General features: G+C 39.0%; 1 protein-coding gene across 22 annotated transcripts in view; it reads left to right on the top strand.

The window, feature by feature from the left end:
• The window catches only part of R3HDM2 (R3H domain containing 2), a 148491-nt gene that overhangs the window by 55611 nt on the left and 75397 nt on the right, over positions 1 to 17483 (top strand). Inside the window, exon 1 of one of the 22 annotated variants that reach the window (XM_067697048.1) lies at positions 490 to 509. The exons of the other annotated variants lie outside the window; for them this stretch is intronic. The gene's annotated coding sequence lies outside the window, so the exon portion shown is untranslated. Of the gene's footprint in view, positions 1 to 489; positions 510 to 17483 lie in introns of those variants that run through there. 22 annotated transcript variants of the gene reach the window in all.

Raw genomic sequence — 17483 nt, 5'->3', positions numbered from 1 at the left:
TCTAGCTAGCATTTAACGTATTAGAATTTACTTATTTGTCTCCTGCACCATTGATTTTCCTGGTAGGTACAGGAAGGGAACTTCATTCCTCTGGCACAGGAAAATTAGTCTGCATCCCAGAATATTTATTTCTAAAAGGAAAATGCATGTTGAGGGCCTTAAAACCTAATGTCACTCTGGACCTACTTATTCTGTTCATTCTATGTAAGCAAAGCCCTCAGTTTCAGAGAAACTATAAAACAGATAATAATATTTGTATGTTAATTCTTCCAAATTTAAAAAATAGTATCCCTGATCTTGTATTGGTTTAGAGGAGACTAAATAACAACAACAAAATAATAGCTAACATTTATTTAAAATATTTTCCATGTATCTAAGCATTTTACCTGTATATTAACTCAATTTAATATTTACAACCCCATGAGATAGTTATTATTAACCTTTGTTTTACAGATAAGGGAAACTGAGGCACCAAGAGGTTAAGTAACTTATCCAAGATCACACAGCTTGTAAGTGGCAGGTGGGGAAATCAAATCTCTAAAAACTATACTGTGCAGAATACTGAATCTTTTTTACCCAGGATCCCATATTTATAGTCTTTGTTAGGATAAAGGTAAGTGAGGATTAGAGGTAAAATTATATGGCACAACTCTAGTGTTGTGATCTTATAGAAAAAGACGATTTACTATAGATTTTTTAAAATGTGTTTTCTTTTAAAACACCATCTTTTTAGTACGAATGAAAGGATCTTTCAATGTTATCATTATTACGAAATTAATATCATAGTTCTGAGCTTCCTGCCCAATTAATTCCTACTTTCCCAGTGAATAATAGCAACAAAAAGTTTCACATTTTAGTTGAGACTTAGGAAGCTGATAATCATTTTTATTCTCCTAGCAAGTTACATTGGTTAATTCCAGAATCCTGTTTTCTTTATTTGTTAGATACATCTGCCCTCCCCCCATCCCTTAAGCATTGCTGTGGATGTTTAATTTTGAGAATGCTAATTAGCTTTAGTAATTACACACCTTGAGTCATGTCTAGACATTTATAGGTTTGTATTTTTGGTCTAGAATAGGATGTGTTGGAACTTTTTGGCTTTTGTGTCTTTCTTTTTCTTTTTTTTTTTTTTTTTTGCGGTACGTGGGCCTCTCACTGTTGTGGCCTCTCCCGTTGCGGAGCACAGGCTCCGGACGCGCAGGCTCAGCGGCCATGGCTCACGGGCCCAGCCGCTCCGCGGTACGCGGGATCCTCCCGGACCGGGGCACAAACCCGCGTCCCCTGCATCGGCAGGCGGACCCTCAACCACTGCGCCACCAGGGAAGCCCAGGACACCAGTTTTAAGGATGACTGTCCAGCCATACTATTCATCAGACCCCATACTTGAAGCATTCTTGAGTAGGTTGAAACCTGCACAGTCCACATGAACCCATGACCTTAACTATCCTCATCTAATTATAAATTTTTTTTTGTTTTTCGTTTTTTAAATTTTTGGCCACGGGGTCTTAGTTCCCCCACCAGTGATGGAACCCCGGGCCTCAGCAGTGAAAGTGCTGTGTCCTAACCACTGGACCGCCAGGGAAGTCCCAAATTCATCGATTTTATCAGACTTGGAGTTTAATTTAAATATGGAAAGAACATAATCATGGCTTCTGTTCAGTTTTCAAGGTACCCTTTTTGTTAACAGGTGAGAATCTTATGTTTGCATGTGTTGCGTGATCAGCTCTGTTAGGGGTGGAAAACTGAATAGTAAAATCTTGAGTGCTATGTACCCTCAGTACTAGGGGCATAATTAGTAAGTCTAAATTGATGTTAGACCTAGAATATAATGGTGTGAAAAACAGAATTTTAACACCCCTTCTAATTTTTTTCTAAAAAACATGTCTTCCCTATGTCATTTGGATTTGCTTTTTTTATGGTACCTACTGTTGCCAAATAGTACTATTGTTTATTACCTTTCTTGTTACCAAATTTGCCAAGTTCCTGAAAAATACTTGTTTTTTGAAAAAACAAATTAGAATTCTGGATCTCTTTTGAGTGACAGTTTCAGCAGCATCCTGTATTGCAAAGGGCTTGGGAATTTGTTGACATACATCTATTTTCTCTGACTCCCAACTCCTCCATCTAGGCTTTATAGTCTATTTTTAAGTCTTGCTGCTGTGCTCTATATTGCGGGAGCTCTTTTCCTGAATTATTTATCATTGTGTGGAGCTGAATGGAGCAGTATGTTTTTTCACCACTGCTCATTAGAACCCGTGTGTCTGTCTTCAACTTGGTTGACAGATTTGGTTCATGTTAAATCCCACTGGTCCATCCTCGCAAGGCTGCAAGGCAGTGTGGGAACAGGCCACAATCTGTGATACATTGTAAGATCATTCAGGCTTTTAGATTATTGTTATTTTGTTTTGGCAGCAGTGGGAAAGATAGAAGCTATGCAATGTTCTTTCCTTAGTCTCTGCTCAAAGGTAGAGATTGTTATGCTGATTTTTGTGATGAAGCTTATTTTATGTTTTTTTTTCTTTTTCCCCGCCCGTCATCCCTCCCTCCTTCCCTCTATTTTATGTTTTTATAGTTGTATTTTCAGGAAAGATGAGGGAGGAATCCCTACAAAAAGCACAGCATTAAATCAAGATTCAAATTTAGTTATAAATATGACCCAGATACTTAGGGGCACTTTGAAATTCTCTGATCTTGGGGTATGGGTTTTGGGGAATTTGTTTGTTTTGTTTGGGAATATTTCTTTTCATTGCCTATTCTTTCACCATCTTACAGATTGTAGGCTTGGAAGAAGGATGGCAAATCTAAGAGTGAGGCAATTATTTTGAATATTTCTTCCCTTTTCTATTTTCCAGTGCATCAGAACTGATGTTTATCTTTTGTCTCCATCCAGTGTTTTTTCCTGCATCTTTTGTTTTCTCTGATGTATGAGCACACTACTATATATATATTCTTTACTTGTAAAAATGTTTTCCCCTTTCATATCATTGTAGGCGGAAGTAGGTGGCTGTCACTCACTTGGGCAGAAGAGTAATCTTGTTTGTCCCCACTGCCCTGTTGTCCATCTCTGAGTTTGCTTGTACCTTTTTAAAAAAAGTAATGGTATAGATTTGGTTCCCATTCTTGGAGTAATGATGAAATGCTTTTATATTTTGAACCAGAACAAGCATTTTGGCCTTCTGTTGCTGCTTTTGGTCAGTGCTACTGGCTGAGAAACTGGTATCTCACTGCTCAGTGATTCCAGTTTTTATCATTATCATTTCACTACCCTGTGATAGTGGTTCTCAGTTACATAAATCCCACATATCTCAGCAGGACCTAAGGACAGCCCCACTCACTGACTGTTTTCCTGACATTTCACTAAACTTTCTTTGGACTTTGTCAGCCAAGTTGAACTAAACTAAATTTACTGTCTTTCCCCTTGTGCTTTTGCTCTCCTCCAAGTTATCCTGACTCTCTTCTTTAGCAATACATTTCCAAGATTTCTTGAAAAATCCAGTGCAAAACTATGTTCTTTAGGAAACTTTCCATGGTTCAAACTACCCAACTCTTATTAATTTGTATGTACTCCTAGTTTTTGTAGTTATTGGGGCTTCTATTTTCAAGTTACTGATGATGTAAAGTATAGTCCCTGAACTCTAGGAGGTCTAATCTTAGGGGGGAATCAGAGATGAATGGACTTATTTTTCTAATTATTTTGAATTCTTTTGGTTTTAAATTTCACATATATATTTTTAAATTCCAGATTCCAATTGTAAGAGCAAGAGCAAGTGTCTTGTTTTCCATAGAAGAAATCTGATGAACTGTTCCTACTGCTCTCAGCATGTAGTAGACAGCCACCTGCCTTAACATGAGGCAGTCTCATTAGATAATAGGTATCAGTACAGGGAAAGAGGGATCCTAAGTATTGGATATTCTCTCTTTTGAATCTTTTATAATGGTAAGAATACTAAGACTTTACAGTCTTACTTGGAATTATATTTTGGAGACTTAAATGACACAGATTACAGACTGAATGTCCAAAAGACATGCTTGGTTTCTGAAATAGCCATCCAAGTTTTATCTGCATAACAAAGTTAGAGCCTACTTATTACTGGCATGCTAGAAGGGTGGCTTACCTGAGCAAAAAGTCTATCCCTGACAGTCCTATGGTATAGCTGTGCGTTCTTAATAGATTTGAGTTTGTATTAGTTTACTGTGAAAGTCTTTTAGGTGACATTCAAACCCAGAATTGCATATTATCTGCAGGGCTGTTAACCTCATTTCCAACCCCCCCTTGACACTTTGCATGAGAGTTGAGTTTACCTTAGAAATCTTATTTCAGATCTAGGGTCCCTGACCTTTCAAGAAATGGAGCTATGTTTCATTTTCCTGACGCTTCTTAGATCATTTGATGGTGTTAAGGTGCTAGGGTAGGGGTAGGGGGTAGGAGAGTGAGATTTGGTAGCTTGAAAGTTCCTGGGTGAAGACTAGGAGGAAAGCTACTTGAGGATACTTATTTGCTTAACCCTTCTATATGAAATCAATTTCCTGACCACTTATCCTGCCTTCTTAGCCCCACCACAGCCACATCAGCTGAGTTCTCATTCCCAGTGCTGCTAACTGTGTGCAGAGTTAGGGAATGGTCTCCAAGCCTGCCCTTACTTCTGGCACCAATTTCAGAGTTTGGGGGTCCCCAGGACCACTCTTGGGTTCAATAATTTGCTAGAAGAACTCGCAGAACTCACTAAAAGGTGTTCCACTCAAAGTTATGGTTTATTTCAGCAGAAGGATGAAGATTAAAATCAGCCAATAAAAGAGACGCATGATGCAGAGTCCAGGAGGGTTCAAAATGCTGAGCTTCTGGTTGTCCTCTCCCAGTGGAGTCATGGACAGCATTAACTCTTCCTGGCAATGATGCGTGACAATACACATAAACTACTGCCGATCCAAGAAGCTCACCCAAGCCTTGGTGTCCAGAGTTTTTACTGGGACTCCATCATCCCATAGATGTGGTTGATGGCCTATGTAGTCAACCTCAGTCTCCAGCCCCTCCTCAGATGGAGTTAATACTATGTGACAAAGTATTGTACAAAGTCCCCACCATAAATCACATTGTTAGGCTATCTGGCACAGCTCAAGGCCCCCCAGTGAACAAAGATTCTTATCAAGCAGGATATTGTAGCAGCTTAGGATTACTTCCAGAGTTCTAAAGGCAAAAACCAGAGTTCTTTTGGGCAAGGTTAAATTCTTTACGACATACTGTGCCTTAGGCCCAACCAAGAAAAAGGGGAAGGGAACTAGTTTAAATTTTTAATTTTTTTTTTTGGCTGCATGGCACGTGGGATCTTAGTTCCCCGACCAGGGATCAAGCCATGCCCCTTGCAGTGGAAGCGTGGAGTCCTAACCACTGGACCGCCATGGAAGTCCCTAGTTTAAATTTTTTGAACCACGTAGATTTATTTTCTGGTCAAAAAGTTAGATATATATAAATTGAATTTTTTTAAAAAGTAGGTGCAAGTTGATAGAGCTCCCAGGCACCTGAGAGAAGTAAATTCAGATCATCTCTGGTGGAACGTACCTCAACCCTAGCTTCAAAGAATTCCCAGAGATAGATTGCCAACAAATATGAGCTAATAATAATAATATCACAAGTAAACAAGTCACTGTGAGCAAGTGTCAGCAGAAGCAATTGATCCAGACCCACAGGAACTTCAGATATTGGGATTATTTGCTATCCAATGCAAAATAAGTATTTTTAATGAAATAGGAGTGTGACTAAAAACCATAATGAACAAAGAAGAGGAAAAAAGCAACACTGGTTCGTTTGTAAAATAAGCCATTAAATATTTTAGAAGTAAAAGAATATAATTCAAAGTTAAAAACTCAGTGCAAAAGAACTTGTACTTCTGGTCATGGTGGAATAACAAGAAGTTGATTTATGCCCCTGCCTTAAACAAATAACTGTACAAAATGTATTTTAGAAACTGCTTTCAGATATTGGACAAAGGGTAGCAGAGAACAGTGACACCTGAAAGAAGGGGAAAACAAACAAGTTGAGCCCTATCATGGCCCCACATTCCACCTAAAGAAAGTTTCCAGGCTACAGCAGCTAGATTGGGAAAGGATACCCAAGCAGAGCTGGCAGTCTCCCTGAATTGAGGAGACAGAGGTAAAAGTTCGGGGAAGCCAAGGCAGCTAGAATTTGTGGGCAGAGGGCTTCATAGGAAAGAGAGCAACAGAGATTTCCCGAGGTTTCCCCTGAACCTTCATGGTCCAGTACAGTAGCTGCTAACCACATGTGGATATTTAAATAAAAATTCAGTTCCTCAGGTACAGTAACCACATTTCAAATGCTCAGTAGCCATGATTTCATCACCACCGAAAGTTCTATTGGATTTTAACTGCCTTAGACTCTTTAGCTGTCAGTTCATGATTAATGAGGAAACTAACCCAAGGCCAGAAAAAGATCATTAGAAAGCATTAGTCAGAACTGGAATACAGGGCCATGAGTATTTTGTTTCCACTAGCCAGCACAGAAGCCACTCTGACATCTGGGACATTGAGTGGAGTCCTTAGAAGGGTATTGCCTTAGTAATGGTGCCAAATTAGCCACAGTTTAAAGGATTTTCCTAACAAAGCAGAAGAGCAAGCTTCAGAAGGATCAAATTGTTTTCAAGTCACTTATTAGTAGAACAAAGTTCAAAGTTAAAGAAATTTAAAGAAAAACTCTAGCAGCTAACAACGCAAAATTTACAATGTTTGGCATCCAATCACAAATTGTCAGGCCGTACAAAGAAGCAGAGAGTATAGTAAATATTGAGGAAAAAAACCTGTCAATAGAAATAATAGATGACAAGGATACTGTAGCCACTTTAACTATTCCATAGGTTCAAAAAGCTAGAGGAAAGATTGCACATGTTAAGTAGAGACATGGAAGATATAAAAATAACTCAAATAAAACTCCTGAAGATGAAAATTGTAATGGCAGAAATGAAAAATATAGTGGACAGGATTAATAACAGATAGGCATTGCAGAAGAAAAAAATTAGTGAACTTGAAGGCATGGCAATAGAAGCATCCAAAATGAAATATAAGAAAAAGATTGAAAGTATAAATATACAGGGTTAAGAGAATAATGAGTGGTGGGACAACATCAGAGAGCCTAAGAATACATATAATTGGAGTCTCAGGAATGTGGGAGTGGGCACAGAAAAAATATTTGAAAAATAATGGCTGTATGTTTTCTAAATTTATTGAAAACTATAAACTCACAGATCCAAAAGCTCATTTAAGGTTTTCTCTTCACTGATTTTAAGCAGTTTGATTATGATATGCTTTGGTATAGCTTTCTTCATGATCTTTTTGTTTTGGGTTCTTTGAGCTGCTTGGTTCTATGAGAACCCAAAACAGAAGAATCACGAAGAGAGCTGTACCAAGGCACACCTTAATCAAATTGCTCAAAACCAGTGAAGAGAGAGTCTTCAAAGCAGACAGGAACAAAACCAAAGACAAACCCCTCCCAAAACACTATATACAGAGGTGTTATGGGCTGAATTATATCCCCCCAAATTTGTATGTTGAAGCTCTAACCACAGCACCTCAGAATGTGACTGTATTTGGAGAAAGGACCTTTAAAGAAAGGGCCCTAATCCAGTCTGACTGGTGTCCTTATAAGAAGAGGAAATATGGGCACTCAGAGGGACACCAGGGGCATGGAGGCACAGAGGAAAGACCGTCCGAGGACACAGTGAGAAGGTGGCCATCTGCAAGCCAAAGAGAGAGAGGCCTTAGGAGAAACCAAACCTGCTGACATCTTGATTTTGGAGTTCTAGCTTCCGGAACTGTGGGAAAACAGATTTCTGTTGTTTAAGCCTCCTAGTCTGTGGTGTTTTGTTATGGCAGCTCTAGCAGACTAATAAGGTAAGAAATACGGCAAAGTTTTCATCAGAACCATTGCACGCTATAAGATATGGGAGTGATAACAAATTTCTAAATGAAAAATACCTGTAAACCTTTGGAGTGATAACAAATTCCTAAATGAAAAAAACCTGTATACCTTAAATTGTATATGCAGCGAAAATACCTTTCAAAATTGAAGAGGATGGACTTCCCTGGTGGCGCAGTGTTTAAGAATCCGCCTGCCAATGCAGGGGACACGGGTTTGAGCCCTGGTCCGGGAAGATCCCACATGCCGCGGAGCAACTAAGTCCGTGTGCCGCAAACTACTGAGCCTGCACTCTAGAGCCCGTGAGCCACAACTACTGAGCCTGCATGACGCAACTACTAAAGCCCGCACGCCTAGAGCCCATGCTCCACAACAAGAGAAGCCACCGCAATGAGAAGCCTGCACACCGCAACAAAGAGTAGCCCCCACTCACCACAACTAGAGAAAGCCCGCGCGCAGCAACAAAGACCCAATGCAGCCAAAAATAAATAAATAAATAATAAATTTAAAAAAAAATTTGAAGAGGAATATGTGCAGAATGGGCAAATCTCCAGAGTCAGAAGATACATTCATGGTTGCTTGGGGCCAAGTATTGGGAGAAAATGGGAAGTTATTAATGATGCATATAGGGGTTTCTTTTTGGGGTGGTGAAATGTTCTAAAATTGATTTGACGATGGAAGCACAACTCTAAATATACTAAAAGTCATTGAATTGTGCACTTTAAATGGGTGAATTGTATGCTATATGAATTATACAAAATACAAATAATGAAGATGAAATAAAGCCTTTTAAAAATATGCAAGAGCTGATAGAAGTAATCACCATCAAACTACCAGTATAAGAAATGCTAAAGGCAGGAGAAAAATATGCCAGTTGGAAATTTAGATCTATGTGAGAGAATGAAGAGGATCAGAAATCTATGTAGAAAATATTAGAGTTCTCATATTTGAAAAAGGTCACTTAAAAGATAATTGGCTATTTAAAACAAATAATAAAACTGTGTTGTTGGATTTATGACATATAGAAATAAAACGTGTGACAGCAGTTGCCCAAAAGATTGGGAGAAGTGAAATAGAAGTATACTGTTCTAAGGTTCTTACAGCATGCAAAGTGGTATATTACTTGATGGTACACTGTGATAAGTTGAAGATGTATACCCTAAATCCTAAAAAAAACACTTTTAAAAAGAAAGCAGAGAGGTATAGTTAATAAGCCAGTAAAGGAGATAAAACTGAATCATAAAAATGCTTAATTAATATAAAGGATGTCCAAAAGGGGAAGATGAACAGACTGGACAAATAGAATACAAAAAGCAAGATGGTTGATTTTAATCCAACAATATCAATAATCACATTAAATGCAAATGACCTAAACACTATAATTAATAGGTGGAAATTATTAGATTTCATTTAAAAGCAAGACCTGATTGGGTGCTATCTACAAGAAACCCACTTTAAATATATTTAAAGACACAGACTAAAAGTACAGGGATGGGAGAAGATATATTATGCATACAGTAATCAGAAGAAAGCAGGAGTTACTATATTAATATTAGACAAAGTAGGTTTCAGAACAAGGATATTACCATAGATATAGAGGGGTATTTCATGATGGAAAGAGGATCAGTTCTTCAAGAGGACTAACAATTGCAAATATTTATGCATTCAATAACAACTTCAAAATACATAAAGCAAAAGTAATAAAACTGAAAGGAAAAATAGAGAATCCACTGGTATAGTTGGGTATTTCAACACTACTCTCTCAATAATTGATAGAAAAGTAAGTAAATAACTTGACCTAGTTGACATTTATAGAACACTCCACTCAACAACATCATGATACATGTTTTCTAGTGTTCACATAATGTTTACTAAGGTAGACCATATTCTGGGCCATAAAAGTAGTTTCAATAAATTTATGATTTAAATTATACAAAATTGGGCTTCCCTGGTGGCGCAGTGGTTGAGAGTCTGCCTGCCGATGCAGGGGACGCAGGTTCGTGCCCCTGTCCGGGAAGATCCCATATGCCGCGGAGTGGCTGGGCCCGTGAGCCATGGCCGCTGAGCCTGCGCGTCCAGAGCCTGTGCTCTGCAACGGGATAGGCCACAACAGTGAGAGGCCCACGTACAATAAATAAATAAATAAATAATACAAAATACATTCTTTATCATAAAGGGAGTAAATTAGACAACAGTAATAGAAAAATATCTGGCAAATTCCCAAATATTTGGAAATTAGACACTGAATTAGATATAGTTCAAAGAAGAACAAGAGAAATTAGAAAAAAAAATTTTAAAGAGTGAAAGTGAGAACACGACATAGCAAAATTTGTGGGATGCAGGACTTGAAAGGAAATTTATAGCATTAAATGCTTATATTAGAAAGTAAAAAGATCTAAAATCACTGACCGAAGCTTCCACTTTAAGAAATTAGAAAAGCAAACTTAACTCCAATTAAACAGAGGAAAGGAAATTGTAAAAATCATAGCGAAAAATCAGGAAACAGGGACTTCCCTGGTGGCACAGTGGTTGAGGATCTGCCTGCCAATGCAGGGGTCACAGGTTCGATCCCTGGTCAGGGAAGATCCCACATGCCGCCGAGCCCGTGAGCCACAACTACTGAAGCCCATGTGCTGCAACTACTGAAGCCCACACGCTCTAGAGCCCATGCTGCAACTACTGAAGCCTGCGTGCCTAGAGCCCGTGCTCTGTAGCAAGAGAAACGCACCGCAATGAAGAGTAGCCCCTGCTCACTGCAACTAGAGAAAGCCCGTGTACAGCAATGAAGACCCAACGCAGCCAAAAAAAAAAAAAGAAAAAATCCGAAAACAAATAGAGAATATCAATGAATTCAAAAGCTGTTTTTTAAAAACAATTAACAAAATTGATAAACTTTTAGCCAGACTTAGAAAAGGAAGAGAGAGCACATTACCAATATCACAAATGAGAAATGGGACATTACTGATGTTTCTACAGCCGTCATAAAGATAATAATGAATACCACAAATCATTCTATGCCAGTAAATTTGACAATTTAGATTAAATGGACAAGTTCCTTAAAAGACATAAATTGCTAAAGCTCAATCAAAAAGAAACAGATAACCTGATATCTATTAGAGAAATTGAATTGTAGTTTAAAACTTTTCCACAGAGTAAGCTCCAGGAGGAGAGGGCTTCACTGCTGAGGTCTACCAACAATTTAAGGAAGAATTTATGTACCATTTCTACATAAACCTTTGAAAAACTCAGATGAGGAGGGAATACCTCCCAGCTCATTTTTTGAGCCAAACTTTACCCTGATACCAAAACCAAACACATAAGAAAACCACAGACCAACATCTGTTATGAACATAGATGAACAAAATTTTAGTAAATTGAAGCCAACAATTTATAAAACTGACAATACAGTATGACCAAGTAGGGTTTATCCCAGCAATTAAAGGTTGGTTTTGCATTCAAAATTCAAACGATGTCATTCACTGTATTAATAGACCAAAAAAGAAAATAACATACGCTTATCTGAAAAGAAATAGGAAAAGCATTTGAGAAAATTCAACTTCCATTTGTGTTAAAAATTCAACAGATTAGAAGGGAACTTCCTCAATATGATAGACGGCATCTTTTAAAAAAAAATTTTTTTTTAATTTACTCATGTGGCTGTGTTGGATCTTAGTTGCGGCATGCAGGATCTTAGTTGCGGCAGTGTGCGGGCTTCTCTCTAGTTGCGGCAGTGTGCGGGCTTCTCTCTAGTTGTGGTGCACGGGCTCCAGAGTGTGCAGGGTCAGTTGCCTCGTGGCATGTGGGATCTTAGTTCCCTGACCAGGGATTGAACCCGCGTCCCCTGCATTGGAAGGCAGATTCTTAACCACTGGACCACCAGAGAAGGCATCTTTGAAGAACCTACAGTTAATACTATACTTAATGATGAAATACTGAATTCTTTGCTCCTAAGAACAAGAACAAGGTGTGAATGTTTGCTTTCACCACTTCTTTTCAACATAGTACTGGTGATTCTCGCCAGTGCAATAAAACTGTTTTCCCACTGCAGAGGACATCATCATGTATATAGGAAATCATAAGGAATTAAATTAAATTTAGGATGGTTGTAGGATACAAAGTCAGTATATGAAAATTGTATCTTTATATACTTGGAAGAGCAATCTGAATTGAAGTGGATGAAACATACCATTTACAAATAACATAAAAATATGAAATTCTTAGGGCTCAATTTAACAAGACACATGTGATAGCTGTATACTGAAAAATACAAAACATTGCTTATGGATCAGACTCAATATTGTTAAGATTTCAGTTCTTCCCAGATCTATAGATTCAACACAATCCCAGTCAATTGATAGGCTGACTCTAAAACTTAACTGGAAACACAAAGGGTCTAAAATAGACAAAAGAAATTTGAAAATTAAAATCCAAATTGGAGGACTTTTACTACCTGATCTCAAGACTTATTATAAGGGTTTAGTAATTAAGATAGTGTGGTACTGGCGTGAAAGTAAACATATAGATCAATGGAAGAATATAGAAGTCCAGAAATAGATCCACACTTCTATGGTCAGTTGAGTTTTGATAGTTCCCAAAGCATTTCAGTGGGGAAAAGGTATCTTTTTAGTAAGTAGTCCTTAAATAATTAGATAACCATTGTAAGGGAGGAAAAATCTTTTTTCCTTCTACTCTTCTAGGTTCTCAGTTGGTTCTCACAAAAGACATATTAACAAGAGAAAAATACGTTCATTAACATGTGTATCTCATATATATGTGGGAGAAGCTCTTGAATCAGTAACTAAAAGGTTCAGTTAGAACTTAGGTTTATATAACTTAACAAAGGAACAATAAATTTTTAGAGATGTGACAAGACAAAAGGACCTTGAGTCTCTGGGGGTGGCAAATTGTGGGAAAGCAAACACTAGTTAGTGAAGATTGTTTTGTAGAGTCCTCTGGTGCCATCTCCAGACTGGTAAGGGTTGTCTCATGTGATTAACTTTTGTCTTCCCTGGTAGAGAGGGGAGGAGGACACCTTTGTAAATTTAACTCCTGCTTTTAGGCAAATACAGGGAGGGCGGAGAGCTTTTCTTGCATCTGTTTTTCAATTGCCTTCTCCTCAAAATAATCCTTAGAAGTGGCACATTGAGGGGTGGCAAATTCTGCTACCTTTCACCACATTAAAAAAAAACAAAAAAACATACAAAAAATTCTAACCTTAATAGACACCATCAAAAAATTAACTCAAAATGGATTATAGACTTATATGTAAGGGCTAAAACTATTAAATTCTAGAAGAAAACATCTGAGAAAATCATTGTTTTCATAGATTAGGCAAAGATTTCATAAGATGAACACAAAGTATTAAAAATTTGGTAAGTTTGGGCTTCCCTGGTGGCGCAGTGGTTGAGAGTCCGCCTGCTGATTCAGGGGACACGGGTTCGTGCCCCGGTCCAGGAGGATCCCACATGCCGTGGAGTGGCTGGGCCCGTGAGCCATGGCCGCTGAGCCTGCACATCCGGAGCCTGTGCTCCACAACGGGAGAGGCCACAACAGTGAGAGGCCTGCGTACCACAAAAAAAAAAAAAAAATTTGGTAAGTTTTATTTCATCAAAATAAAATTTCTCTTTTAAAGACAATGGTAAAGAAAATGAAAGGACAAGTCACAGACTGACAGTAAATATAAGTTTAAGAAAGTACTGGGACTTCCCTGGTGGTCCAGTGGTAAAAATCCACTTTCCAATGCAGGGGACGCGGGTTTGAGCCCTAATCCGGGAAGATCTCACATGCTGTGGGGCAACTAAGCCTGCACGCCACAACTACTGAGCCCACGCACCTCAACTAGAGAGCCTGCGTGCCGAAAACTACACAGCCCACACGCCCTGGAGCCCACGCGTCACAACTAGAGAGAGAAAAACCCGTACGCCGCAACTAGAGAGAAGCCCGCGGACTGCAACTCCCACATGCCGCAACAAAGATCCTGCGTGCTGCAACTAAGGCCCAATGCAGCCAAAAACAAAAACAAAAGGAAAGTACTTGTCTACAGCCATACCACCCTGAACACATCGATCTTATCTATAAGAAAGTACTTGTATATAGAATATATGAAGAGCTCTCATAACTCAACAGTAAGAGAACCCAATTAAAAAACAGGCAAGAGATGTGAACACTTTGCCGTAGAAGTTACGGGGTTGGCAAATAAGCCCAAGGAAAGATGTTCAACATGAGGGCTTCCCTGGTGGGGCAGTGGTTAAGAATCCGCCTGCCAATGCAGGGGACACGGGTTCAAGCCCTGGCCCGGGAAGATCCCACATGCCATGGAGCAACTAAGCCCTTGCACCACAACTACTGAGCCTGCATGCCACAACTACTGAATCCCACGCGCCTAGAGCCCATGCTCAAGAGAAGCCACTGCAATGAGAAGCCCGCGCACTGCAGTGAAGAGTAGTCCCCACTCACCGCAACCAGAGAAAGCCTGCGCACAACAACAAAGACCCAACACAGCCAAAAATAAAAATAATAAATAAATCAAAAAAAGTTCAACAAGAGTCATTAGGGAAATGCAAATTAAAATCACAAGATACCACCACATAACTATTGTTAGCATGACTAATCTTAAAAAAGTATGACTGGGGACTTCCCTGGCGCCACAGTGGATAAGGATCCGCCTGCCAGTGCAGGGGACACAGGTTCAAGCCCTGGTCTGAGAAGATCCCACATGCCTTGGAGCAACTAAACCCATGCGCCACAACTGCTGAGCCCGCGTGCTGCAATTGCTGAAGCCTGCGTGCCTAGTGCCCATGCTCCACAAAAAGAGAAGTCACCACAATGAGAAGCCCACGCACCACAGCCAAGAGTAGCCCCCACTCGCCGCAACAAGAGAGAAAAACCCACACGCAGCAATGAAGACCCAACACAGCCAAAAAATAAATAAATTTTTAAAAAGGGGGCTTCCCTGGTGGTGCAGTGGTTAAGAATCCACCTGCCAATGCAGGGGACACGGGTTTGAGCCCTGGTCCGGGAAGATCCCACATGCAGTGGAGCAACTAAGCCCGCGAGCCACAACTACTGAAGCCCGTGGTGCCACAACTACTGACGCCCGTGTGCCACAACTACTGAAGCCTGTATGCCTGGAGCCTGTGCTCCGCAACAAAGAGAAGCCACCGCAATGAGAAACCTACATGCCACAGGAAAGAGTAGCTCCCACTTTCTGCAACTAGAGAAAGCCCGTGTGCAGCAACGAAGACCCAATGCAGCCAAAAATAAATTAATTTATTAAAAAAAAAAAAAGCAAAAAAAAAAAAGCAAAGGGGAGTGTGTCAAAACAAAGAAGATACAAAAATAAATAAATAAACAAAAAACTAGAGAATGGTCTAATGAACCACCATGATTTCAGTACCCAGTCAACACACTTTTTTTTTTGTTGTTATTATTGAAGTTGGACTAGAGACTTCCCTGGTGGTCCAGTGGTTAAGAATCCATTTTGCAATGCAGGGGACGCTGGTTCGATCCCTGGTCAGGGAACTAAGATCCCACATGCCGTGGGGCAACTAAGCCCGTGCACTGCAACTACTGAGACCATGCGCTCTGGAGCCTGAGCCCACAACTAGAGAGAAGTGTGCGCGCTGGAGCGTTGCATCCCACGTGCCACAACAAAAGATCCCGCATGCCGCAACAAAAGATCCCACGTACCGCAGCTAAGACCCGACGCAGCCGAAAATTTTTAAAAGAACAAAAAAAATTCTTATACAGGTTTTGTATGAATGTAAGTTTTCTTTTCTCTAAGTTAAACAGCTAGGAGTAGGATTGCTGAGTCATATGGTAGGTTTATTTTAACTGTATAAGAGACTACCAAACTGTTATCCAGAGTGGCTATACCAGTGTATGAGAGTTCAGATGCCCCATATCTTCACCAGGAGTATCAGTATTTTATATTGAAAACCTTTACTCATTTTAAAGTTGGGTTATTTTCTTATCATTGAGTTTTGAGAGTTCTTTATATATTCTGAATACAAATCATTTGTTGGATACATAATTTGCATATGTTTTCTTCCATCTGGTAGCTTCTCTTTATTTTAGCAGTGTCTTTTGCAGAACAAAAGTTTTTAATTTTGATAAAGTCCAACTTGTCAGTTTTTTTCTTTTTTGGATTGTGCTTTTGGTATCTTATTTAAGAACCCTTTGCCTAATCTCAGGTCACAAAGATTTACTGCTCCTATGTGTTCTTCTAAACATTTAAAGTTTTGCATTTTACATTTTGATCAACAATCCATTTTGAGTTCATTTTTGTGTGTAAGTATACAGTTTAGGTCAATATTCATTTTTTGCATACGGATGTCCAGTGGCTTCTATACCATTTGTTGAAAAGACTGTCCTTGCTCCGTTAAACTGCCTTTGCATCTTTGTTAAAAACCAGTTGGTATGTTTGTATGGATCTGTTTCTGGACTTTCTTTTTCTATTCATCGTGTGTTCTTCCCTTCACCAATTCTATACTATCTTGATTACTGTAACTTTATAGTCAGTCTTAAGATTGGTAATATAATTCCTACAAATTTGTTCTTCAAAATTGTTTTGGCTATTTTGCTTCTTTGCCTTTCCATATACATGTTAGAATTAGTTTGTCTGTATCTACAAAGAATCTTGCTGGGATTTTGAGTAGACCTGTACTAAATCCATAGATCAATTTGGGAAGAATTGACATCTTTGCTGTGTTGAATCTTCCAGTCTGTGAAAATGGTGTATCTCCCCATTTATTTAGGTCTTTGTTTCTTTCTTCAGTGTTTTGTAGTTTTCAGTATACAAACCCTGGCCATGTTTGGTTAATTATATACCTAAGTATTTAATTTGGGGTGACAGCAATCATAAATGATATTGTTTTTTAAGTTTTGGTTTAGGTATAATTATATACCTAAGTATTTAATTTGGGGTGACAGCAATCATAAATGATATTGTTTTTTAAGTTTTGGTTTTCAGTCATTCATTGCTAGTATATGGAAATTTCATTGATTTGACAGTGTTGACTTTATGTCCTGTGATCCTTCTAAACACATTTACTACTTCTAGTTGGGTTTTTTTTTCTTTTTGGTAGATTACTTGTATGTTGTCTGTGAAGCAGTTTTTATTTCTTCCTTGCCAATCTGTGTGCCTTTTATTTCTTTTTCTTGGCTTATTGTACTAGCTGGGACTTTCAGTATGATTTTGAATAGTAGTGGTGGTAGTGGACAACCTTGCCTTTTTTCTGATCTTAGGAAGAAGGCGTCAGTCTGTAGGTTTGTTATGGGTGCCCTTTATCAGACTGAGGAAATTTCCTTCTATTCCTAGTTTGTTAAGAGTTTTTATTATGAGTGGGTATTGAATTTTGTCAAATGCTTTTCTGCATTGGTTGAAATGATCATGTTTTTTCTTCTTTTGACTCAATATAAAGTGGATTACATTGACTGCTTTTCAAAAATTGAACCAGCAGGACTTCCCTGGTGGTCCACCGGTTAAAATTCCATGCTCCCAATGCAGGGCGGCTGGGTTTGATCCCTGGTCAAGGTACTAGATCCTGCATGCTGCAAC

Source organism: Pseudorca crassidens, chromosome 11, assembly GCF_039906515.1.
Source record: "Pseudorca crassidens isolate mPseCra1 chromosome 11, mPseCra1.hap1, whole genome shotgun sequence".
Taxonomy (NCBI): Eukaryota; Metazoa; Chordata; class Mammalia; order Artiodactyla; family Delphinidae; genus Pseudorca; species Pseudorca crassidens.
Note: the sequence above shows the minus strand (reverse complement) of the source record. Positions and strands in the feature narration are given on the sequence as shown.